Source organism: Rhinoderma darwinii, chromosome 2 (genome assembly GCF_050947455.1).
Source record: "Rhinoderma darwinii isolate aRhiDar2 chromosome 2, aRhiDar2.hap1, whole genome shotgun sequence".
NCBI lineage: Eukaryota > Metazoa > Chordata > Amphibia > Anura > Rhinodermatidae > Rhinoderma > Rhinoderma darwinii.
In genome coordinates this window covers 282,222,828-282,249,694 of record NC_134688.1, presented here as the reverse complement: position 1 = coordinate 282,249,694, position 26,867 = coordinate 282,222,828, and the positions used below count along the sequence as shown (strand labels likewise).

Here is a 26,867-nt window from a genome sequence, read left to right as displayed (position 1 = left end):
GTATATATGTGTCTGTATATGTATACATGCATTCTGTCTGTGTGTGTGTGTGTGTGTGTGTGTGTGTGTGTGTGTGTGTGTGTGTGTATATATATATATATGTGTATATTTGCCTGTATTTGTAGAGGGCAGCAATAGAGTCCCCCGCACAGTGCGCCATCCAACCTAAGGCCGGCCAGTAATATAATTTAAAAAAAAACAAAGACATAAGAAAACATTTTTTATTGAAATAAAAACTCCCCCGCACAACCCTCTTTCACCATTTTATTAAAAAAAAAAACGTACATTATCGAAGTAGTCCAACTAATCTATGACGTAAGGCTGGGTTCACACGACCTATTTTCAGGCGTAAACGAGGCGTATTATGCCTCGATTTATGCCTGAAAATACGGCTCCAATACGTCGGCAAACATCTGCCCATTCGTTTGAATGGGTTTGCCGACGTACTGTGCAGACGACCTGTAATTTACGCGTCGTCGTTTGACAGCTGTCAAATGACGACGCGTAAAATGACTGCCTCGTCAAAGAAGTGCAAGACACTTATATACATTATATGCAAGACACTTCTTTGGACGTTTTTGGAGCCGTTTTCTCATAGACTCCAATGAAAACAGCTCCAAAAACGGACGTAAAAAACGCCGCGAAATCGCAGCGAAAAACGCGAGTTGCTCAAAAAACGTCTGAAAATCAGGGGCTGTTTTCCCTTGAAAACAGCTCCGTATTTTCAGACGTTTTTGGTCACTACGTGTGCACATACCCTTAGTCTAAATGGTCCAGCCGAACATAGCAAAAAAATAAAAGTTAGCAGTATTACAAATATAAAACCTATACTTTTTTCTCCCCTGCGCCACAATAGAAACTAGAGGTCAAGGAAAAATAATTTCCCTTCATGTAACTCTGCTTCCTGTCAACTGAAAAGTTAGCCGCCAGAGGGAAAAAATGTTTCCCCATTGTGGAGTACAAGAAAGTCTAATTCCCAGGTGGGGCTTTCTTGTACTCATCGGGGAAACATTTTTACTTCTGACAGATGATTTTTCCGTTAACAGGTGACAGAGTTCAATAGGGGTGGTGTTAGGGGGAGGAGGGGGGAAAATATGGTCTGTTCACAGTTTGTGTTTTTTCCACCCCTGCCCTAGATTTCAATCCTATATCCACCCCTGTATGCAGAATATCACAAGTTCACAACAGAGCTTGCAGCGGAGAAGCGCACGCCGCTGCGGACCATGATACAGAGAGCGCATCTAACGAGTGAGTATGGCAACTCTGCACCTCTCCTCGGCCTCCACATGTTATTCGATGAGAGGAGGAGGAGAAGGGCGGACTGCTGGTATATATTTATATGTGCGGTATATTCACTGCTGCTATATATGGATCTGTGCGGTATATACACTGCTGGTACATATTTATTTATAGGTTGTGCACAGTTTATTTTTTGCTTTGCTACTGTTCCATATGCCTTTTTTTCTAAATATACATTTTTGCCCCTTGTAGTTAAAGGGGTTGTTCCAAGATTAAATGTTATCCCCTGTCTACAGGACAGGACATAACATGCTGATCGGTGGGGGTCCAACTACTGGGACCCCCACTGATAACTGGAACGGTGGTCCCTTGTACTCCTGAGTAACTGGAGCGGCAGGGTGTGTGCTTGACCTGCAGCGTCATTAACTCAGGGGTACGAGGGACCCCACTGATCAGCATGTTATCTCCTATCCTGTAGAGAGGGGATAACATTTAATCTTGGGACAACCCCTTTAAGACCTGAACATGCAGTGAATAGTTTTCAGATTATATTACTGGCTCGATGATTACATTCATTCCTAGTCCAGTCTGTGTAGTTTCGGTTTACAAATATTACGGATTGGTAGTACAGATCCAGCAGACGTGGACAGAAAGCAAGTGCAGCATGCGTTACTATACTGACTGTAAAGTGCAGCGTGCGTTACTATACTGACTGTAAAGTGCAGCATGCGTTACTATACTGACTGTAAAGAGCAGCATGCGTTACTATACTGACTGTAAAGTGCAACGTGTGTTACTATACTGACTGTAAAGTGCAGCTTGCGTTACTATACTGACTGTAAAGTGCAGTGTGCGTTACTATACTGACTGTAAAGTGCAGCGTGTGTTACTATACTGACTGTAAAGTGCAGCGTGCGTTACTATACTGACTGTAAAGAGCAGCATGCGTTACTATACTGACTGTAAAGTGCAGCATGCGTTACTATACTGACTGTAAAGAGCAGCGTGCGTTACTATACTGACTGTAAAGTGCCGCATGTGTTACTATACTGACTGTAAAGAGCAGCGTGCGTTACTATACTGACTGTAAAGAGCAGCATGTGTTACTATACTGACTGTAAAGTGCCGCATGTGTTACTATACTGACTGTAAAGTGCCGCATGTGTTACTATACTGACTGTAAAGTGCAGCATGCGTTACTATACTGACTGTAAAGAGCAGCGTGCGTTACTATACTGACTGTAAAGTGCAGCAGGCGTTACTATACTGACTGTAAAGTGCAGCAGGCGTTACTATACTGACTGTAAAGAGCAGCGTGCGTTACTATACTGACTGTAAAGTGCAGCATGCGTTACTATACTGACTGTAAAGTGCCGCATGTGTTACTATACTGACTGTAAAGTGCAGCATGCGTTACTATACTGACTGTAAAGAGCAGCGTGCGTTACTATACTGACTGTAAAGTGCCGCATGTGTTACTATACTGACTGTAAAGAGCAGCGTGCGTTACTATACTGACTGTAAAGAGCAGCATGTGTTACTATACTGACTGTAAAGTGCCGCATGTGTTACTATACTGACTGTAAAGTGCCGCATGTGTTACTATACTGACTGTAAAGTGCAGTATGCGTTACTATACTGACTGTAAAGTGCAGCGTGCGTTACTATACTGACTGTAAAGTGCAGCAGGCGTTACTATACTGACTGTAAAGTGCAGCAGGCGTTACTATACTGACTGTAAAGTGCAGTGTGCGTTACTATACTGACTGTAATGTGCCGCATGTGTTACTATACTGACTGTAAAGAGCAGCATGTGTTACTATACTGACTGTAAAGAGCAGCATGTGTTACTATACTGACTGTAAAGAGCAGCATGTGTTACTATACTGACTGTAAAGTGCCCCATGTGTTACTATACTGACTGTAAAGTGCTGCATGTGTTACTATACTGACTGTAAAGTGCAGCGTGCGTTACTATACTGACTGTAAAGTGCAGCGTGCGTTACTATACTGACTGTAAAGTGCAGCGTGCGTTACTATACTGACTGTAAAGAGCCATTAAAGGGGCCCTGACACAAGTTTGAACACTGACATTGTTCTTTCATTTTTGTGTTTGAATTTTGGATACACGTTGCCCTTGTCATTTTACTAGTATTTATAGCTGGGGCAATATAGGGATATTTACTACACAATTGCCTGTAGCATTATGAGACCTTGCAGTTTATAACAATGATGTTCAATAAGGGCCTGTTCACATCACCGTTCGATTCCGTTCCGTTGTCGACTCCGCTATTGATTCCGTCGGAAAACCGGAAACCAGCCGGAATGGTGACGAACGGAAGCCATTAGCGATGTTTCCATCAACATTGAGATCAATGGTGACTGAAACGGAAGCTGTGCTGTCACTTTCACTTTCCGTTGCGGGGTTCACCCGACAGAACCTCGGAACGGAAGCGAACGGTGATGTGAACAGGCCCTAATGTATTTTTTTGTTCACACAGCTTTAATTTTTTTGTTTCGTTTTACAAGTTGTTTCTTACTTACAATTTATTTTATTTTTTTTTTTTTGTGTGAGGGGGGGGGGGGCGCCATTTCCATTTTCGCCTCAGGCAGCAGAAAAGCTAGAATCGGCCCTGGCCGTGCCTCTGTCAGAGCTTAGCGGAAGCCCCGTAAAAATGACAATATACTGCAATACGTTTGTGTTGCAGTGTATTATACCAGCGATCGCTGGTTTAATTGCCCTACAGGAACTAATTAAATGTGCAAAAAAAAGTTAGATACGGTTTCAGGAGTGTAAAAAAATATATATATATATATTAAAAGTTAAAAATAAATAGTTTTTCCTCAAGCACAATGTAAAAAATAAAAAAAGTTGTTATCGCTGCGTCCGTAAATGTCAGAACTATAACAATATACCATTATTTAACTTGCACGGTGAACGGCATAAAAAATAAATAAATTAAAACACCAGAATAGTTTTTTTGGTCACCTTAACGCTAAAAGAAAATTAAATAAAAAGTGATAAAAAAATCGTGTGTACCAAAGAATGGTGCCAATAAAAACTGCAGCTCGTCCTGCAAAAGAATAAGCCCTCACATCGCTCAATTGATGAAAAAATATAAAAGTTATGGCTCTCAGAATGTGGTAAACCAGAATTTTTTGTAAATTTTTTTTTTAACAAATAGTTCCTCTTTGTAAAAGTAGTAAAATATAAAATGATTTTTTCCTATTTTCTGTTGTCTAAAACCTGGGTGCATCTTATAGTCAGGTATGTCTTATGGTATGTGCACACGGCTTATTTTCGGACGTTTTTCTGGCTGTAAACACCCGAAAAACAGCCAAATAATGGGAAGCAGAACGCATCCAAACATCTTCCCATGTATCTCAATGGAAAAAACAGCGTTCTGTTCTGATGGGGCGTATTTTTACGCGCCAGTTTTGAAAAAACGGCCGCGTAAAAAAACGACCTGTAAAAAGAAGTACATGTCACTTCTTGAGCCGTTTTTTGGAGCAGTTTTTCATTAATTGTATAGAAAAACAGCTCCAAAAACGGCCCTAAAAATGCAGCAAAAAATGCGAGTTTTCTTAAGAAACTTCTGAAAATCAGGATCGGTTTTCCCTTGAAAACAGCTCTGTATTTTCAGATGTTTTTTAGTAAGCGTGTGAACGTACCTTTAGGGTGTGTGCACATGACCTGTTTTCGGCCGTCTTTCGGGCCGTTCACGTCCCAAAAAACGGCTGAAAAATCGGAAGCAGAATGCCTCCAAACATCTGCCCATTGATTCAATGGGAAATACGGCGTTCTGTTCCGATCGGGCGTTTTTTTTTACACCTCATTTTCGAAAAACGGCACGTAAAAAGACGCCCGCGAAAAAGAAGCGCATGTCACTCCTTGAGCCATTTTTGGAGTCATTTTTCATTGACTCTATAGAAAAACAGCTCCAAAAACAGCCGTAATAAACGCAGCAAAAACCGCGAGTTGCTTAAAAAAACGTCTGCAAATCAGGAGCTGTTTTCCCTTGAAAACAGCCCCGTATTTTCATGCCTTTTTTGCTAAGGGTATGTTCACACGTAGTCAACCAAAACGTCTGAAAATCCAGAGCTGTTTTCAAGGGAAAACAGACCCTGCTTTTCAGATGTTTTTTACGTCCGTTTTTGGAGCTGTTTTCATTGGAGTCTATGAGAAAACAGCTCCAAAAACGTCTGAAAGAAGTGTCCTGCACTTCTTTTGACGAGGCTGTATTTTTACGAGTCGTCGTTTGACAGCTGTCAAACGATGACGCGTAAATAACAGGTCGTCTGCACAGTACGTCGGCAAACCCATTCAAATGAATGGGCAGATGTTTGCCGACGTATTGGAGCCGTATTTTCAGACGTAAAACGAGGCATAATACGCCTCGTATACGTCTGAAATTTGGCCGTGTGAACATACCCTAAGGCTGTGTTCACACGACCTATTTTCAGACGTAAACGAGGCGTATTATGCCTCGTTTTACATCTGAGAATAGGGCTACAATACGTCGGCAAACATCTGCCCATTCATTTGAATGGGTTTGCCGACGTACTGTGCAGACGACCTGTAATTTACGCGTCGTAGTTTGACAGCTGTCAAACGACGACGCGTAAAAATACAGCCTCGTCAAAAGAAGCGCAGGACACTTCTTTCAGACGTAATTTGAGCCGTTCTTCATTGAACTCAATGAAACACAGCTCAAAATTTACGGCTGTCAGAGAAGCCTCGCAAAATGCGAGGAGGAGCATTTACGTCTGAAACGAGGCAGCTGTTTTCTCCTGAAAACAGTCTGTCTTTTCAGACGTAAATGCCTGCTATCGTGTGCACATGCCCTTAGCGTGTGAACATAAGGGTATGTGCACATGATGAGAGGCTATTACGTCTGAAAATACAGACTGTTTTTAGGAGAAAACAGCTGCGTTGTTTCAGACGTAAAAGCTCCTCCTCGCATTATGCGAGGCGTCTGTGACGCTCGTAAATCTTGAGGTGCTCTTCATTGACTTCAATGAAGAACGGCTCAAATTACGTTGCAAAGAAGTGTCCTGCACTTCTTTGCCGAGGCAGTCAATTTACGCGTCGTCGTTTGACAGCTGTCAAACGACGACGCGTAAATTACAGGTCGTCTGCACAGTACGTCGGCAAACCCATTCAAATGAATGGGCAGATGTTTGCCGACGTATTGTAGCCCTATTTTCAGACGTAAAACGAGGCATAATACGCCTCGTTTACGTCTGAAAATAGGTTGTGTGAACCCAGCCTAACCTTATAGTCCGAAAAATACGGTACATTAAGGGTATGTGCACACAGTAGCAGGCTTTTACGTCTGAAAATACAGACTGTTTTCAGGAGAAAACAGCTGCCTCGTTTCAGACGTAAATGCTCCTCCTCGCATTTTGTGAGGCTTCTCTGACAGCCGTAAATTTTGAGCTGTGCTTCATTGAGTTAATGAAGAACGGCTCAAATTACGTCTGAAAGAAGTGCCCCGCACTTCTTTTGATGAGGCTGTATTTTTACTCGTCGTCGTTTGACAGCTGTCAAACGACGAGGCGTAAAAGACAAGTTGTCTGCACAGCACGTCGGCAAACCCATTCAAATGAATGGGCAGATGTTTGCCGACGTATTGTAGCCCTATTTTTAGACGTAAAACGAGGCATAATATGCCTCGTTTACGTCTGAAAATAGGTCGTGTGAACCCAGCCTTAGACTTGCAATTGTGTTTTGGATGATTGTCTTGCTGTATAACCCAATTAAAGGGAACCTGTCAGGGTATGTTCACACGCAGTGTTTTCAGACGTAATTCGGGCGTTTTACGGCTCGAATTACGCCTGAAAAAATGCCCCTAATACGCCTACAAACATCTGCCCATTGCTTGCAATGGAATTTACGGTGTTCTGTTGCCACAAGGCTTCATTTTACGCGTCAATGTCAAAATACGGCGCGTATAGAGACGCCCGCGAAAAAGAAGTGCATGTCACTTCTTGGGACATTTTTGGAGCCGTTTTTCATTAACTCCATTGAAAAACAGCTCCAATAACGGCCATAAAATACGCAGCGAAAAACGCGAGTTGCTACAAAAACTTCTGAAAATCAGGAGCTGTTTTTGCCTGAAAACAGCTCCGTATTTTCAGACGTTTTTGGTCACTGCGTGTGAACATACCCTCAGAGTTTTCACATGTCAATAAGGGAAATATTGGTTAGGTTAAAGATGAAAATGCCGGATAATTCTAAACTGGGTAAACGCCCAGCGGACACTTCAGGACTCACTCATTTACATTCAGCACAGGATATTTGAAAAACTTTTTGTAAGGTATGCTGCGCTACTGCGGACAACAGGTATTAATTTTAGAAAGGTATGTACATGACCTAACAAATAGCCTTGATATATGCAACTGTATTCCATGCAACTACAGCTTGAATAAAGGTATTTCGACTTATCGCGCTAAATGTATATGACGCTCTTTTTGCATATATTCGGTCCTTTATACCCTATGAATTTACCAGCATATATGCCGAACGTCTGTACTGGACCCAGTGAACATAGCCTTAGCCAGCACCTCCTAACAAAATGAAGTGTGACAATCACAGGATGCCACCATGCCGACTATAGTAAGTCGGTACCTTTTGCCTTCAAACTGAAAAAGAAAATGTATTTAATCAAAACATGAAGTGTAAAAAATAAACTGATTTGTCATATATGTAACAGCTATCAATGGTAGATTAAATATTGAAGCGAGCACCAGGGATCAAACAGCACACGGAAATCGGAACGTGTTATATTAAAATAATGCATGAAGATACAGAAACAATTGAAAACAATACAATGTAAAGAATCTTCTAGAAGAATGAGAATATATATAATATAGCCTGCTGTCCAATATGAGATTACCTTGCATGAGGAAGCATCACATTCGAGACCCATTTATGGAAATTCTATTCAGTTATTTTCTTATGATTTGCAGGTAGTTCGAGCTTTTTCAATTTAAAAAATTGATCCTTTCCTGTGAAAGCTTATGTTTCCCATATTGAAGCGGAGTATCAGAACTTATTTTTAGTACTTCTGGAAGATGTCACAAGATGCAGCCATTAAGAGAATGCACGCTACAGTAAATGGGCCTTTAATGGCCTGACAGCTCCTGCTGGAAATTCTTTGCAGGGTCATTATCAAATCGCTCCTGCTAATAAAGGTAGTCATTTCACTAATAGCAATATACAGCAGTGTGTCGTTTTACAAGCCTCACACTTAAAGGGATTATTCAGGGAAGGGCACCTGCTAATGGAAAAGTTTACACATGAACACAATATATTCCTATGTAAGTTATGTGTGTTTATATGTTAATATGGCACTAACAGTATTGTTGAGGTGAGAGGACAGCCCTGGAGAGACGAAGGGAAGGCTGCAGAGGGTGCTAGATTTTGTGAAAAGCATACTGCTATCTTCTGTTTTATTTTGTAAGAGCAGACAAATATTTTAAGCCATTAGGTCACTAACAGGCTTTATTCTGATGCAATTGTCTTTTTACGGCGCAGCATCAGAATAAAGCAGCATCTCCGGGGCAGTAAAAGCGCCATGCTCTTATCTATCGGAGGTAGCTGAGGGCTTGGAGCCGACTTGCTCGAGTGGGCGGGATCAAAATCAGCATTGATCCCGCCCATTTAACCCCTCAGATGCGGCGGTCAATAGCGACCGCCGTATCTGAGTGGTTTTAGAGGGAGGGGCTCCCTCTCTCCCCCCATCGGCACTCCCGCGATGTGAACATGGGGTGCCGATTTTAAAGATATACATGACTTAAAGTGTGACCTACTTGGTTGGCAGAGTCTAAGGTGCCAGGCTGCTGTCATATAAATCCAGAAACTCCTGTCCATATGCATTATTAGTGCATATCATAGAGTCGTAAAGTGGAGAGTCCCTAATAGGAAATCATAGAGTGGCGAGCCTTTAACAAAGAGTTTCTCTCGCTCTGGCAGACGCAGCCTGTCAATGTATTAAATGATTGGTCATTCATTTAAACGGCCATCAGGAAACGCTACATTTCGGCTGGAACGACTGTAATGTATGATTACAGTGAACGAAATAAGTATTTGATCCCTTGCTGATTTTGTAAGTTTGCCCACTGTCAAAGACATGAACAGTCTAGAATTTTTAGGCTAGGTTAATATTACCAGTGAGAGATAGATTATATAAAAAAAAAAAAGAAAATCACATAGTCAAAATTATATATATTTATTTGCATTGTGCACAGAGAAATAAGTATTTGATCCCCTACCAACCATTAAGAGTTCAGCCTCCTCCAGACCAGTTACACGCTCCAAATCAACTTGGTGCTTGCATTAAAGACAGCTGTCTTACATGGTCACCTGTAGAGATGAGCGAACTTATCAAAAGTTCGGTTCGGCTAGTTCGCCGAATTTCACAAAAAAGTTCGGTTCGGACCGAACTAGTTCTGACCGAACCTGTCACTTACGTGCGCCGAGCATGCTACTGTCCAGGGTGCTGATAGAGTTAATGGGCTGCACTAACTCTTTCAGCAACCTTCACAGTACATGCTCGGCGCGCGGAAAATACCATTTAAATGTAATAAAAAAATAAAAATTATACGTTCGTACTTACTTTCCTCCTGTCCGGCCTCCAGCGATGACGTTTCATCCCTTTCGCCGCTGCAGCCAATCACAGGCTGTAGTGGCGGTCACGCACGTCAGGATGACGCTTCATCCCACGTGACCGCCTCTGCAGCCAATCACAGGCTGCAGCGGCGACATGAATGAAACGTCATCGCTGGAGGCCGGACAGGAGGAAAGTAAGTATGAACGTATTATTATTATTTTTTGGCATGTATGTATGTTGGCATGTATGTATGTATGTATATCTGTGCATGTATGTTTGCATGTATGTTGGCATGTATGTATATATGTGCATGTTTGTATGTATATTTGCATGTATATATTTGCATGTATGTATTTTTGCATGTATGTTGTCATGTATGTATGTATGTATGTAGTCATGTATGTATATATGTGCATGTGTGTATGTATATTTGTATGTATGTTTGCATGTATGTTTGCATGAATGTATGTATATTTGCATGTGTGTATATATATATATATATATGTATGTATGTTGTCATGTATGTATGTATGTTGTCATGTATGTATATATGTGCATGTATGTTGGTATGTATATATGTGCATGTGTGTATGTATGTATATTTGCATGTATGTATGTTGTCATGTATGTATGTATATATGTGCATGTATGTTTGCATGTATGTTGGCATGTATGTATACATGTGCATGTTTGTATGTATATTTGCATGTATATATGTTTGCATGTGTGTATGTATGTTTGCATGTATGTATGTTTGCATGTATGTATGTTGTCATGTATGTTTGTATGTATGTTGTCATGTATGTATGTATATATGTGCATGTATGTATGTTTGCATGTTTTTATTTTTGCATGTATGTTTGCATGTATGTTTATATATGTGCATGTATGTAATTATGTTTGCATGTATTTATGTTTGCATGTATATTTGTGCATGCTTGTATATATGTATGTATGTATCTTTGCATGTTTGTTTGTATGTATGTATGTTTTCATGTGTGTGTGTATGCATGTATGTATGATAGTTTGCATGTATATATGTCTGTATGGCCATGTATGATACTGTCTGCTGGCGCCCTGTATCTAAGTCAACTTCGCGGCAGGCTTCTATACATGGTATAACAGTCAGTATCACACATTAAACTGAATCTAAGCCTACAACATGTTTTATTTCATTATTTTATTTTTTTACAGGTTTGGTGTTTGGACTACGTCGGTTTCGAGGACTACTTCGATGACGGTTTTTTTTCTACAATAAAATGGTTAATGAGGGTTGTGTTGGGGGTGCTTTATTTCAATAAAATATTTTATCTATATCTTTGTCTTTTTCTTTTCAAATTTTATTATTACCACTTTAGTAATGGCCGCTGTCTGAGTGACAACATCCATTACTAATGCGAGGCTTAGTGTTAGCCGGTGCAGAGGCTAACACTAACCACCATTATTACCCCGGTACCCAAAACCACCAGGGGTGCCGGGAAGAGCCAGGTACCATCCAGTACCCGACCATCTGTTGTGATGGTCGGGCCCTGGGGCGGCCGCAGGCTGGTATTATGAGGCTGGGAAGGGCCAAAAACAGTGGACCTTCCCACCCTTGTAATGCTAGGCTGCTGCTGCTGTGTTGTATCTGGCTGGTTATAAAAGTGGGGGGGGACCCCACGTCATTTTTTTAAATTATTTATTTATTTACATTTTTTTTTTAAAAAAGACATGGGGTTCCACCCAATTTATCATAACCAGCCACATACAACACAGTGTTATTAGCCTGGGAATGGACAAAACCAGTGGCCCTTCCCACCCATGTAATGCCAGACTGCTGCGGCCTTGTATATGGCTGGTTATTAAAAATGTGGGGGACCCGTCTATTGCTAAATTTGTTAAATTCCAAAAAAAAACGACGTGGGGGTCCCCCCCATTTTTATAACCAGCCCGATACAACACAGCAGCAGCAGCCTAGCATTACAAGGGTGGGAAGGTCCACTGATTTTGGCCCTTCCCAGCCTCATAATACCAGCCTACGGCCGCCCCAGTACCCGACCATCACAACAGATGGTTGGGTACTGGATCGTACCAAGCTCTTCCCGGCACCCCTGGTGGTGGTGGGTACCGGGGTAATAATGGGTGGTTAGTGCTAGCCTCTGCACCGGCTAACACTAAGTACCGCCTTAATAATGGACGCTGTCAATCAGCCAACTGCCATTATCTAGGCACTAATAAAGTTTGAAAAAAAAAACACAAAGACAATTCTTTTTTATTGAAATAAGAAATCCCCAACAAAACCCTCGTTAACCATTTTATTAAAATTTGAAAAAACGCAGATCTACGCAGTAGTCCAACGAATCGTAGATGTAGTCCAATCGGTACATCAAAATCTGCAACAACATAAAAAAACAGTTATCAATGTGAACAATACCAATACTTCTACTCACCTACACACATATATACACGCACACACAAACAAACAACCATACACAGACACACACATATATACACAAACACAACAAGATATACACACACACATAAACAGACAAACACACACATATACACGAACTCACACATATACAAACAAAAACACACATATCCAAACACACACACACACAGTTATACACACATACACGAACACATATACAAACAAAAACACACATACCCAAACACACATATACACAAACACATATACACAAACACACCCATATATACACACAAACACACACCCATATACACAAACACATATACACAAACACACCCATATATACACACAAACACACACCCATATACACACATATACACATATACAAAAACACACACAAACATCTACACACAAACATATACACAAATACACCCATATATACACAAACATATACACAAAACACATATACACAAACACACCCATATATACACACACACATATAAAAACAAAAACAGACAAAGTCACATACCCAAACACACATATATACACAAACACACACATACACAAACACGGTTTCTTTTAAATGCTGCTGGGGAACCCGCTCGATCCACTATATACGGCTGCGCTACAGTGCAGCATTTAAAAGAAACAGGATCCTGACCTGTCCATAGAGTTTAAGGCAGCACAGAGTATTTCAGGAGATGAGCGTGCAGATTCAGTGCTGCTGCGAACTCTGCTCTTACCATTACGTAGCTCTCAGTCTGTTACCTCTCCTCCACTCCTGTCCTCCAGAACACCTTCACATGATTGGCAAGTCACCACGTAATGGTAAGAGCAGAGTTCACAGCAGCACAGAGTATTTCAGGAGATGAGCGTGCGGATCTTGTGCGGGGTGGTGACTTGCCAATCACGTGAAGGTGTTATTGAGGACAGGAGTGGAGGAGAGGTAACAGACTGAGCTACGTAATGGTAAGAGCAGAGTTCACAGCAGCACTGAATCTGCACGCTCCTCTCCTGAAATACTCTGTGCTGCTGTGAACTCTGTTCTTACCATTACGTAGCTCAGTCTGTTACATCTCCTCCACTCCTGTCCTCTATAACACGTTCACATGATTGGCAAGTCACCACCACGCACAAGATCCGCACGCTCATCTCCTGAAATACTCTGTGCTGCTGTGAACTCTGCTCTTACCATTACGTGGTGACTTGCCAATCATGTGAAGGTGTTCTTGAGGACAGGAGTGGAGGAGAGATAACAGACTGAGAGCTACGTAATGGTAAGAGCAGAGTTCACAACAGCACTGAATCTGCACGCTCATCTCCTGAAATACTCTGTGCTGCCTTAAACTCTGTGGACAGGTCAGGATCCTGTTTCTTTTAAATGCTGCACTGTAGCGTAGCCTTATATAGTGGATCGAGCGGGTTCCCTAGCAGCATTTAAAAGAAACAGGATCCTGACCTGTCCACAGAGTTTAAGGCAGCACAGATTATTTCAGGAGATGAGCACGGGCAGCCGTTCGTTTTTCCGAGCCGTGCTCCCATCATGCACACGACCGTAAAAACACCCGTTATTGCGGGTCGTAATTACGACCCGCAATAACGGGCTCATAGACTTCTGTTACCCACGGGTACCTTTCCGTATTCTCACGGGAAGGTGCCCGTGCCGTTAAAAAAATAGAACATGTTCTATTTTACGGGCCGTGCTGCTATAATTATAATGACAGCACGGTTCGCAAAAGCGGCCAGCTGCCCGTGGCCGGCCGGCCGTGCTCGTACTTACGAGTCGTAATTACGAGCACGGCCCGTAAAATAAAAAAATAGAACATGTTCTATCTTTTTAACGGCACGGGCACCTTCCCGTGAGAAAACGGGAAGGTACCCGTGGCTAACAGAAGTCTATGGGCCCGCTATTTCGGGTCGTAATTACGACCCGTGATAACGGGTGTTTTTATGGTCGTGTGCATGAGGCCCCGTAATGATGGGTGGCTACAGGTGTGCACCCGTCATTACGGCAGCGTTGCTAGGCGACGTCAGTAAGGGTATGTGCACACACACTAATTACGTCCGTAATTGACGGACGTATTTCGGCCGCAAGTACCGGACCGAACACCCTGCAGGGAGCCGGGCTCCTAGCATCATATTTATGTACGATGCTAGGAGTCCCTGCCTCTCCGTGGAACTACTGTCCCGTACTGAAAACATGATTACAGTACGGGACAGTTGTCCTGCAGAGAGGCAGGGACTCCTAGCATCGTACATAAGTATGATGCTAGGAGCCCGGCTCCCTGCACTGTGTTCGGTCCGGTACTTGCGGCCGAAATACGTCCGTCATTTACGGACGTAATTAGTGTGTGTGCACATACACTAAATAGTCACTGTTCAGGGTGCTGAAAGAGTTAACTGATCGGCAGTAACTGTTTCAGTACCCTGGACAGTGACTACCGATCACAGTACCTGTAAAAAAAAAGACGTTCATACTTACCGAGAACTTTCTGCTTCCTCCAGTCCGGTCTCCTGGCCGTTGCCTTGGTGACGCGTCCCTCTCGACATCCGGCCCGACATTCCTTGATGACGATGCAGCCTTGTGAGCGCTGCAGCCAATCACAGGCTGCCGCGGCCTCTGCAGCCAATCACAGGCTGCAGAGGCCTCTGCAGCCAATCACAGGCTGCCGCGTCAGAAAAGGTCGGACTGGAGGAAGAAGAGGGACTCGTCAACAAGACAACGACCGGGTACGTATGAAATGCTTTTTATTTTATTTTTAATCAGCAGCCTCTTTTCTCTATCAGTGATTGATAGAGATAAGTGGCTCCCGATTTGTATAATGTTTTTGACCGGGTTCGGTCAAAACGGGTTCGGCCGAACCCGGTGAAGTTCGGATTCGCTGCGAACCGAACTTTACCGGAAGTTCGGACCGAAACCGGGTTCGGTTGTCCCGGTTCGCTCATCTCTAGTCACCTGTATAAAAGACTCCTGTCCACATACTCAATTAATCAGTCTGACTCTAACCTCTACAACATGGGCAAGACCAAAGAGCTTTCTAAGGATGTCAGGGACAAGATCATAGACCTGCACAAGGCTGGAATGGGCTACAAAACCATAAGTAAGACGCTGGGTGAGAAGGAGACAACTGTTGGTGCAATAGTAAAAAAATGGAAGACATACAAAATGACTGTCAATCGACATCGATCTGGGGCTCCATGCAAAATCTCACCTCGTGGGGTATCCTTGATCCTGAGGAAGGTGAGAGCTCAGCCGAAAACTACACGGGGGGAACTTGTTAAGGATCTCAAGGCAGCTGGGACCACAGTCACCAAGAAAACCATTGGTAACACATTACGCCGTAATGGATTAAAATCCTGCAGTGCCCGCAAGGTCCCCCTGCTCAAGAAGGCACATGTACAGGCCCGTCTGAAGTTTGCAAATGAACATCTGGATGATTCTGAGAGTGATTGGGAGAAGGTGCTATGGTCAGATGAGACTAAAATTGAGCTCTTTGGCATTAACTCAACTCGCCGTGTTTGGAGGAAGAGAAATGCTGCCTATGACCCAAAGAACACCGTCCCCACTGTCAAGCATGGATGTGGAAACATTATGTTTTGGGGGTGTTTCTCTGCTAAGGGCACAGGACTACTTCACTGCATCAATGGGAGAATGGATGGAGCCATGTACCGTCAAATCCTGAGTGACAACCTCCTTCCCTCCACCAGGACATTAAAAATGGCTCGTGGCTGGGTCTTCCAGCACGACAATGACCCGAAACATACAGCCAAGGCAACAAAGGAGTGGCTCAAAAAGAAGCACATTATGGTCATGGAGTGGCCTAGCCAGTCTCCAGACCTTAATCCCATCGAAAACTTATGGAGGGAGCTGAAGATCCGAGTTGCCAAGCGACAGCCTCGAAATCTTAATGATTTACAGATGATCTGCAAAGAGGAGTGGGCCAAAATTCCATCTAACATGTGTGCAAACCTCATCATCAACTACAAAAAACGTCTGACTGCTGTGCTTGCCAACAAGGGTTTTGCCACCAAGTATTAAGTCTTGTTTGCCAAAGGGATCAAATACTTATTTCTCTGTGCACAATGCAAATAAATATATATAATTTTGACAATGTGATTTTCTGTTTTTTTTTTTTTATATAATCTCTCACTGGTAAAATTAACCTAGCCTAAAAATTCTAGACTGTTCATGTCTTTGACAGTGGGCAAACTTACAAAATCAGCAAGGGATCAAATACTTATTTCCTTCACTGTATCTGCAGGTTTCCCCAATGATAGCAGCTGATCACCAAGGGTCTGAGTAGTCAGACCTGTGACAATCAGCTGATCACCAGGCAGACTTCTATTAAGAAATGGTTTGTCGAGATGAGAGAAACCGTTTAATACTTATTGCTCCTTAGAATTTCCCTTGCTAGAACATAAAGTGAAGATGTGTTTTCCATATCATAGCACCAGTAAAATGAATAGTCACTCATCAATAATGGAAGAAATTGATCACAGTCTTGGCATTAGAGGGTGATTGACAAACATACATTGGAGAAACTGGTTGTATGTGTTATTAAAATGTTTAACCCCTTAAGGACACGGCCAATTTTAGCCTTGAGGACAGAGCAATTTTTTTTACATTTCCCTCTATGCATCCCGACGCTCATAAAGCTTTTATTTTTTGTACGACGTAGTTGTATGAGACTTTGTTTTTTGCGGGACGAGTTGTACTTTATGTACGTACCATTTTTTGGTACAAATACATTATCGTTTAATTTCTATAAATTTTTAATTAGATTAAAATGCAGAAAAAAAGCAGTTGCGCAGCAGTTTTAATATTTTTTTTTTTACACCATACACCGATCATAATAAATAATGGTATACATTTATAGTACAGGTTGTTACGGTCGTGGCGATACCAAATATGTCTATATTATTTCATGTTTTGGGACTTATATTTTAAAAAGTTGATTTATTATAAAAAATGTGTATTTCTGTGTATTTTATTTACTTTTTATTTATTTATCATTATTTTTTTTTTACATTCATTTAACTTTTTTTTTTTAATCCCATAAAGGGATTTATCATTTTGATTTTGTAACTGTAATGTACTGGCATAGATCTATATGCCAGTACATTAGCCTGTTACTGATCGTACACAGGCAGTTGTTAGGGCAGACCTCAGTATGCCCTAACAAGAGGAAATATGTTCAGACAGCCCTGGGGTCCTTCACTGGACCCTGGGCTGTCTGGCCAAATGAGTTGTGGGCTTTGATCGCGTCACAGTTATTTTCTGTGACGCGATCAATATGCAGTCCCCTCTCCTTGAACGCCGCGATCAGCTGTCATCGCGGCGTTCAAAGGGTTAACGGCGGAGAGAAGATGTTTCTCTCCTCTCCGCTGTCAGAGCGGGGCCGTGGCTGTGTATTACAGCCGTTGCCCCGCTCTCGATCGCACACACAGAGACGGCAGGGACGGCTGTCACACAGGACGAGTATGCTCGTCCTAATGCGCGAAGTGCTCGCCGCTCAGGACGAGCATACTCGTCCTGTGTCGGCAACCAGTTAATACATAGCAGTGGTTGAGCGGGTTTAAAGACAAGCAACCAGAGGATTAAATTGAATGAGGGGACTGCAGTATACAGAAAGATGATCAAAAATGGGGATATTTCCTTTAGAAAAAATAAGGCTGAGGGCTATTAGATTGTTTAAATATAATAACAGTCTATACCGAGATCTCCGTAAAGTAATCTATTTATTCCCAGGACTGCAACTATGGAAGTCTCTGCCCAAGGACGTTGTAATGATTAATTCAGTAAAAGGCATCCAGGCCCCATTTAAACTCTTTCCTCTAAATAAAAATGTATGTGATAAAAAAATAAACTCTTTCATGAAAGTAACAATATTACAAGTTATGGCCATTACTGGTGATAGGTTGTTGATCCAGAGATTTATTCTAATTGCCAAATTTTGATTTGCACATTTTTTCCCTACGATGAGGAAAATTGGCTTCTGCCTTAAAGAGGCTGTCACCAGTTTATAACTTTCCTATCTTCTACCTAATCTAATAGGCGCTTTAATGTAGATACGTTTTTTTTGTTTGTTTTTTAAAAATGTCTATTTTTGACCAAGTTATGATCATTTTTAGTTTTATGCTAATGTGTTCTAAATATCCAACTGGACATTTTTTTTACTTTTCACCAGGTGGGCGTTGTAAAGAAAAGTGTATGACGCTGACCAACCAGCGTCATACACTTCTCCTCATTCATGCCCAGCTTGTTTCACTGCGTGAGATCACGCTGTGCAGTGAAACAAGCTGGGCATGAATGAAGAGAAGTGTATGACTCTGATTGGTCAGCGTCATACACTTTTCTTTACAACGCCCACTTGGTAAAAAGTAAAAAAAACGCCCAGTTCAAAACGGCTTTGTAAAAAAACGGCCCGAACAGAACGTCGTTTTTCCCACTGAAATCGATAGACAGATGTTTGGAGGCGTTCTGCTTCCGATTTTTCGGCGGGTTTTTCGGGGGTTTACGCCCGTGTGAACATACCCTTAAAATCTAAGACGCAAGTGGTTCAGTGATGCCATTCCCTAGAACTGAAACACCAAAAGTAACCTTGGTAAGAGCTGAACTATGTTATCATCTAGACTAGTGTTCCCTATAAAACGGTCACTGGGTCAGGATCATGTAATAGACATTGGTGCTGTACAACTTGACTGTACAGCAACATAATATCACAGCCACTAGGAATTTTTTCACACATTTTACTGGTTGATTTGTTCTTACTAGTAAATGATTGTAAATTGTTAATAAACATAACATTTATTTGACATACAACATTTCAGTAAAGGGTTAAACAATATCTCTGACATGTTTTGATTTAACACATACGATAAACTATGTTCAATTTGAAAACATTTTCTACAGAACCACAGGGCTTGATGTACATCTTGTTTGTAGAGAAGAATAAGTATGCACTGCAGGGCATGGCACTTGATATTCTCTGACTCTTGACATTGGCTGTCCTTACTAGAGAGGCAGAGATGAGATTGTCACATGCCAATAAGTGATCAATAGAATGATATGTCTCATAGAGTTAAAAGCTACTTTTATATGGACAAAACAGATAAGGGATCTCTAAACTAAAGAGCTCAGTATATGTATACCGTGCCAACCAGGCACTTTTCTCTACCATTGTCAATAGTTAGTTTCTAAAGTCAATGAAACCTGCTTTCTAAATATGGAGTCCCAATCTTAAGAAAACAGCTACTAAACAAAGTGCCAAAACCAGATTTACTGTTAGTAGCAGTGGCGGAACTACCGCTATAGCAGCCATATCGGCTGCTACAGAGCTTGCGGCATCCTTAGGATACAAATACAATTGAATACTATGGCATAGCAGGGAGCTAGCTCCCTGCTCTGTCATTCACTAGGCTACAGGTCACATCACTGGATCACGCCGGCCTACGCAAGGGTCCTGATTTGGCATCTCAAAGGCTGTTGAGGAGGCTGTGGAGCCTCAGTAAGTCGCGGGGCTAGGTTAGTGCAATTTTTTTATTTGTTTGGGAGATGGCACTTTCTACAAGGGTGGTCTAATGGGTGTGTGTGGCACTATCTACAAGGGAGGGCTGTGTAGCACTATCCACAACGGGGGCTGTGTGGTACTATCAACAAGGGAGGAGTATGTGTCACTATCCACAAGGAGGGTGTGCGACAATATCTACAAGGGGGTTATGTGACACTATCTGCAAGGGGGGCTGTGTTGCACTATCCACAAGGTGGGCATGTGGCACCATCCACAAGGGGGACTGTGTGGCACTATGTACAGGGTGGGTGTGGCACTATCTACCGGAGGACAGTGAGCAGCACTATCTTCAAGGGGCTGTAGGATTATTATAAATGGGATCTCATAAAATGGGTGGGGGGTAGATGATCTACAACTTAGCGTCCTAGCTGTATTTTACATTGTACACAGAACTGATAAATGTGCATTGTCGGGAGGGCAGGGTGTGTTGGGTTGGGGGGGGGGCAGTCAAAAGTTTGCTATGGGGCCTAGTCTTTCCTAGTTACGGCCCTGGTTGGCAGATACAACCGGGCTGGGCATCTAACACACAGTTAGTTAGTTAGTTAGTTAGGGAGTTCTAGTTAGACTAGCACCCTTAAAAAGAAAATGTATGATCTTTCATAGATTCGTTAACTTAAGAAATGAAAATACAACACTATATCCACAGAGCAAGAATATTTGCTTTTGTGGGACCTATCCAATGTGTGAAAATAACTTTTATGTTTACCAGAGAGGAAATCACTTGGGTTGGACAGTAGGAGAGCAGGGTGAAAGAGGACAAGATAAAATAACTGCATGGTATAACTTTCAAGTACATGTAGTAAGATCCACTGAAGATATCCCAATGTCAACAGGTGGAAACATAAGTGGAGATATTAGAATGCAGTGCAATTTTATAAGATTTTATAGATAATATAATTGTAGAAATAAAATGATAAAGCTATTTATTCAGATTAAAAAAAAATTACAACTGGAAAAACAGTATATCTTGTTCTGTAACCGCAATGTGAAATTACATTTCTAGAATCATAATAAAGTTTGTGATGTACTCCACTCCAGAGTCTCTACATGTTAAAAATCTCTTTGTGTGCCGCTGTAGGCTACCTCCATGAGCATTGCTTCTAAAGGAGAAAAGCTTTGTAATACTGTATGCAATACTGACTATGAATCCATGAGGAGGAAAACCATTGTGTGCCTCTGTATAACTGAAAGCACAGTACGGACCTATAGAATTCTATGTGGGCTGTATTACGGATCCATACTATATAAGTCTATAACACAGCAGTGTGCATGAGATATTAGCCTAAGGCATCATTTACACGAGCGTAATAAATGCGCGTGCGACGCGCGTGCTTTTCACGCGTGTCGTACGCACCTATATTAGTCTATGGGGCAGTGCAGACAGTGCGTGAATTTTGTGCAGCACGAGTACATTGTGTAAAACTCACGACATGTCCTATCTTTGTGTGCTGTTCGCGCATCACGCACCCATTGAAGTCAATGGGTGCGTGAAAACCACGCATGCCGCACGGAAGCACTTCCGTGCGAACTGCGTGATTCAAACAACAGCTGTCAAACACTGAATGTAAACAGAAAAGCACCACGTGCTTTTCTGTTTACAAACAGCCAAATGGAGTGTCATAATGATGGCGGCTGCGAGAAAATCTCGCAGCCGCGCATCATACACTGATGACACACAGAGCTGTTAAGTGCCTTTTGCGCACGCAAAACGCCGCGTTTTTTGCGTGCGCAAAACGCACACGCTCGTGTAAATGAGGCCTAACAAAAAGATAACTAACAATAAAAGTAAATAGTCATTAGTTTTCAAATCCCTAATACATCTGCGTTTATGATTTCAATCAAACCTCTTAATAATATTTTTTTTATGCCAATTCACCCCTATACCTGTTAATGTATTGGGGATCTGTAAAATAAATTATAAATATTTCTATGTACTGCTTCTTATGGATTTTGGAGCTGAGCGCTATAGAAACTTGCTTATGATATTTGACTATCTGACATTTAGTAGTAGGCAAAGTCTGTCCGAACAATGTAGTTCAGCGCAGGACTGTTTTTTTGTGGACTGTTTTTATTGTACATATTTAGGATATTTATTAAGCAACTTCTCAGGTAAAATGATTTCCTGTATAATACCTCATGCACAGGAGGTAAATGCGAAAAATAGGACATGCCCTATTTTGTCGGGTCAATTCTAGGGACCGGACACACACCAGTGAATATACAGGAAGGTGTCTGTGGCCGAAAGAAATGAATGGGTCAGTATTTTGTACGCAATTACGGATTCGTGCGCATGAGGCCTAAGACACGTTAGGGATGAATGAAAAAATTTCTCTAAAGGATTGCTTCTCTGACCCTGCATAATGATACTATTTACTAAACTGCCAAATGATAATATTTGTTTGCCTGAACATCTTGTCTGCCTACATTTGATAAAATCCCTTTCCTATCACTTTGCTGTCACAGTGCAGACAATGAATCAATGTCGACAGAATGAATGCACACACGGATACCCCAGTGGTGGATCAATCTCCAATAGTCAACAAATTACAGACTGAAGGCTGCAGCATCTGGTATTAAAAATGGATTTTATGCACATAGTACACATTGTGAGCTAAAACATCACACATATACACTCCGTAAATGAAAGATCCATTTTTACATTGGATGCTGCTGCCTTCTAGCTGGAATCTGTCATGCTGCTGTGGAGAAACAGGACGGATAACTCCCCAGAGACTCACAAAATAATGTCCAGGCTGTTTTTTTTTTTTTTGTGTTACCCTCATTCATGCTGCGAATCCAGCAATGTGAATAATTATTCAGAAAAAAGTTTAAGTAATGGGCTTGGGGAAAAAATTCAAAATTCCTTGTATAATGAAATGTTATGCCATTTTATAATATACTTTGTTTCAGTATCTCACCATTTTCAAAACCTATGTTTTCTGTTAGTTAATGGGAGAGCTTATTGAACACATATACAGACCTAATACTAAGTCGAGGATTTCTACAACTGTATCTAGTCTAAGCAATCCCATATGAGCTAAATATCCTGGGTTGCAGAGTGATACATTTACCCACATTGATACATTGCAATAAACAATCATGGCAGTAGAGGGACTTGGGATCCTGAACTGATGTGTATATCTCACAGAGGAGCTAAAGATAAAAAAATATATATAGAATTCAGTAAGTAAAGCAAAATATATACAAAGCATTTAAAACGTTAAAGTGTAGCTAAACGTTTGACAAACTTCTGACATGTCATAGTGACATGTCAGAAGTTTGGATTGGTGGGGGTCCAAGCACTGAGACCCCCACCAATCACTAGAACGAAGCAGCTGAAGCGCTCGTGTGAGTGCTCAGTCGCTTCGTGTATTTTCGGCTCTTTAAAATAAAATAAAACAGCTTAAAATGTTTCCGAATGTTAAAAAAAAAAGAAACGACTTAATTATAGGGAGGGCACATAGGACCCTAATGTGGCCCTGTTTATCTGTTATATTCATTACCATTCCCACACATCTTGTCACTGCGTCCCCAGCCATTTCCGGTCATCGCTGTAAAAGGCAATTGGCTTCTGCTGTCATGTGGCGCTGTGCGAAGACGAAAGAAAGCAGTGAGGGGTTGGAAAACTGATTGGGGTGGGATGATCTAGACAAGATCTGAAAGATCTGTATTATGATATGTTCATATGCAGCAGATTTGTTGCAGACATTTCTGCGACTGAAAATCTGTTCCTTACATCTGTGTGGGGTTGTTTCTACAGCATGTGCATAGATTTCTGCAGACAATGAGACTGTTACAGAAATATTTTGCAACAAATCTGCCGCCTGTGAATATATTCTTATACACTGCGGAAAATAAAGCAAGAAACATTAACATTCGTTAATATAAACACCCGAATATACATAAATTTAGTGTCTTCTGGATCAAACCTCAGATCCTGCAAACAAAACTTCTCAGTTCCATTATAACAAACGGAGTCGTAAACCATCAATACATCTGTATGTTCCCCTGATCAAGCTAATACACAAAATGTGCGTTGGGCCATCGGTGGTGGAGACCTAGGATCTAGAGACATGGGTAAGATGGAACACCGAATGCTTTAGCTCTTGAGTTTTACATGGACATACACTATGGACAAAAGTATTGGGAAATATACATATTACACCTACAGTGGATTTTATGGCATCCCCTTCTAATTTTATAGGCATTAATATGGAATTAGTTCCCCCCTTTGCAGCTACTGTAAAAAGCTGTAAAAGGCTTTGTACAAGATTTTGGAGTGTGTGTGTTGGAAGTTATGCCCATTTTTCCAGAATAGCTTTTGTAATGTCAGATACTGATGTTGGATGAGAGGGCCTGGCTCACAATCTCCATTCTAGTTCAGCCCAAAGGTATTTGATGGGGTTGAGGTCAGGGATCTCTGCGGGCCAGTCAAGTTCTCCCACACCAAACTTACACAACCATGTCTCTATGGACCGCGCTTTGTGCACTGGGGAACAGTCAAGCTGGAACAGAAAGGGCCTTCCCCAAACTGTGTCCACAAAGTTGGCAGTATACAATTGCCCAAAATGTCTTGGTATGCTGAAACATTAAGATTTCCCTACACTGGAACTAACCAGCCTATGACAACTGAAACAACCCCACAGCATTATCCCTCCTCCACCAAACTTTAAACTTGGGACAATACAGTCAGGCAGGTAACGTTCTCCTGACATTCGCCAAACCAAGACTCGTCCATCAGACTGCCAGATAGAGAAAAGTTATTCGTCACTTCACAGAACACGTTTCCACTGCTCCAGAGTCCAGTGGTGACGTGATTCACACAACTCCATCTAAGGCATTGGCATTGTACTTGGGGATGTGAGGCTTGCATGCAGCTGCTCTGCCATGGAAACACATTCCATGAAGCTCCCAAGACACTGTTTTTATGCGGATGTTAATGCCAGAGGAGGTATGGAACTCTGCAGAGCTTTGATTACTTTTTTTCACTATGCGCTTCAGCACTCGACGACCCCACTCTGTACCTTTACGTGGTCTGCTACTTTGTGGCTGAGTTGCTGTGGTTCCTCAATGCTTCCACTTTGCAATGATGCCACTCACAGTTGATTGTAGAATATCTAGGAGGGAAGAAATTTCACAAACTGACTTGTTGCAGAGGTGGCATCTTATTAAAGTACCATCCTGGAATTCATTGAGCTCTTTAGAACGACCCATTCTTTCACAAATGTTTGTAAAGGCGACTGCATGGCTAGGTGCTGGATTTTATACACCTGTGGCAATGGGACTGAATGAAACACCTAAATTTAATGATAAAGACCTAATGCACACAGCCGTAGCTGTGTGCACGGTCCGTGATTACGGCACCGACGGGCCGCGGAAAGTCATCTGCGGGCTGTCCACAAATCACGGACCGTGCACACATTGGTTTCAATGAGCCTGGACCGCAAATGCAGCATGTATAATGACATGCCCTATTTTTTTGTGTTCCGGGCAATATACGGACCGTGGAAACCACACTCGTGTGCAATGGCCCATAAGTTAACATGTGTTTTATACTATCCGGTATTATACTATTCGTATTATCAATCGCCGACACAGCAGTAGCGGTGGTTCACAGTATTACAGCCTTCCCCCATTCACTTCAATGGGAGAAGGTTGTAATACTGTGAACCACCGCTACTGCTGTGTCGGCAATTCACAGTATGTGCAGTGTCCAGAATGAAGGGAAAGCAGCTGATTCAAAACAGCTGATTGGCGGGGGTCCCTGCAGTTGGACCCCAGGATAGGCCATCAATTTTTAGGGACTGAACAACCCCTTTAAGTAGGATTGATAGTTTACCCATGCACCTATGTGGCTAACATTGAATTCCTCTTGCCTGTCAAGCAGTTTTTAAATTTATGTCAATAAAAGTTATTTCTTTTTAATGCAGATGTATCGATGGTTTATGACTCCATTTGTTATAGCGGATGTATGTATTGTAGTTGCCATCGGTTACTTATGATGGATATGGGGGGACAGTGTAATCGTTGAAACATATACCCAGCCGACTATAGAATATTTGTCTTGAGAAAACTGTTATAGTTAGTCAGTTCTCTATTATCTCATACCATGACAGTTGTTATTATTAACCTGCTGTGATTGAACTGTCACATAAATGCAACATTTCCCATTTTCTAACTTCTTGTTACACCTGGGAAGCATGATCAGATATATTCTTCCTAGCAAGAAAATCAAAGTGTTCAGAATCTTGCATGAATATACTAATTTCTGTTTTTCTAGTCTGGCCATTTGTCTAGTTTAGCAGAAGCACCATGCTGCCCTGGGGCTGCATACTTTCTGAACTACTAGTCTTTATATAGGAAATTAAGTGACCAGTCTATTTTGGGCTTTAATGACAGCGATTTTTTATTTTCAGTTTTGTCGATTGTCGTCTATGTAGCTATTAAAGAGCTTATTTGTTGTGAGACGCTTGTGTTTTTTATTAGTACTATTTTGGGGTACATACGACTTTTTAAATGTTTTTTATTGCATTTTTTGGAAGGTAAGATAAACAGAAAACAGCAAATTTGAATTTTTACAGCATTCACCATGCGGGTCAAATAACGTGATAGTTTTATAGTTTGGGTCTTACAGACGCGGTAATACCAATTATGTGAAGATTTTTATTATAATAAAGCCATTTGTAAGGGAAAAAAATGGGTAATTTTTCCGCTGTGCTTTTCCAAATAACTATTGATGATCAAAGCTATATTGTCTATTACGTGTATATAGTCACTGATGCCGAAAGTATTTGACAAATTGGGAAAATGCAGCTTTAAAAGATTTCCCTTGATATCTGGGGTGTTGAGATGAAAGAAAACGGAAAGCAATGGAGCGGGGAACAGCCATAGTAGATTGTGGCCTGACTCAGGTAGAAGCAGGGAGGGAGTAGTTATTGGGTTAATATTAGGGTATGTAGTGCAGATTCAGGTGGTGTGTATGTGCACTGCCTGTGCTGAGTTATACAAAGAAGAACAGGGAGAGGGCATATCAGT

The 26,867-nt window shown here is 41.7% G+C and overlaps 1 long non-coding RNA gene across 1 annotated transcript in view; it reads left to right on the top strand.

The window, feature by feature from the left end:
• The first annotated feature begins 1,141 nt into the window (after positions 1–1,141).
• LOC142741166 (uncharacterized) overlaps positions 1,142–26,867 on the top strand; it is a 32,106-nt gene continuing 6,380 nt past the window's right edge. The window contains exon 1 of the long non-coding RNA XR_012881019.1: positions 1,142–1,248. This is a non-coding gene — a long non-coding RNA (uncharacterized LOC142741166). The remainder of the gene's footprint in view (positions 1,249–26,867) is intronic.